Below are 1,093 nucleotides of genomic sequence, written 5' to 3'. Positions count from 1 at the left end.
TTCATTTACGAAGGCCTATTTTGGTACTGATGGAAGAAACTGTTCAAGCCAAAGCACGATGAAAGATGTTATACAAGCGCAGAGCCTGTGGCTTGTGTTTTGGGGAAGTTTTAGCAGTTCTTCCTCATTAAGTGTGTATACAGCAAGTGCAGTTCTGTCTTGTGTGACAGGAGAGCCAGGCATGCTCATCAGTGTTACATAAACACAGCCAGACCTTAGCTCTGCTGCATACGAGCACCTACTGGATTTATCCCACCAGTACAGCTGACACTGGCATTACATAAGAGGACTCAGCATTTAAAACACCCAACAAAACAACTTGCTGATGCCCTTTACAGAACCTAACACTGCTACTTTGCCTTCTTTGTATGTGTTCTGAATTCTGTTTGGCACTTGGATCATGAAATGTTCCCAAGCATGGGTACCATGTCATTGCAGCACTTTTTTCAGATATGTACAGGACTAAAAGGACAAGAACCTATCTGCCCAGAAATATTTTTCAGTACAACCCTTATAAAACCTGTCCACAGGGCACCTAGCTGCAGTCCGACCAACCTAGATTCACTGACTTTATTGTTAGAAGAATTCCAGTCCAGAGGGGACCAATCAACTAGGTCTTGCTCCAGAAACCAAATGAAAGACCACTATAAAAGACAGCAAAGGGATTCATTCAAAAGAGCATTAGAAAGACAAGTGTGTGTGTGTGTGTGTGTGTGTGTGTGTGTGTGTGTGTGTGTGTGTGTGTTTTGCAGGGGGTGGGGGGTGGGGAGTGGCGTGGTGGTCAAGGACCTTCTGTTCTGTCTTAAGAGTGTTGACATGTGCTTCCAGATTATATAGAGCTCCAGGAGTCCAGTCGAAGAGAGATGAGGGATTTTATGAGCAAGAGTATCAAGATTATGATGGGGAAACCTACAGAGACAATCAAACCAAACTAGCAGGAACTCGTGAAATTTAGACCAACAGCTAAGGAGCCTGTGTGGGACTGGACTAGGCCCTCTGCATGGTGACACAGCTGTGTAGCTTGATCTGCTTAAGGGCCCCCCCCTGGCAGTAGGATCAGAATCCATCCCTGGTGCTTGAGCTGGCTTTTTGG

The sequence above is a fragment of the Peromyscus leucopus genome, chromosome 11, assembly GCF_004664715.2.
Source record: "Peromyscus leucopus breed LL Stock chromosome 11, UCI_PerLeu_2.1, whole genome shotgun sequence".
In the NCBI taxonomy this organism is placed as follows: Eukaryota; Metazoa; Chordata; class Mammalia; order Rodentia; family Cricetidae; genus Peromyscus; species Peromyscus leucopus.
The sequence above is the reverse complement of the archived record's forward strand: the minus strand, read 5'-3'. Positions refer to the sequence as shown.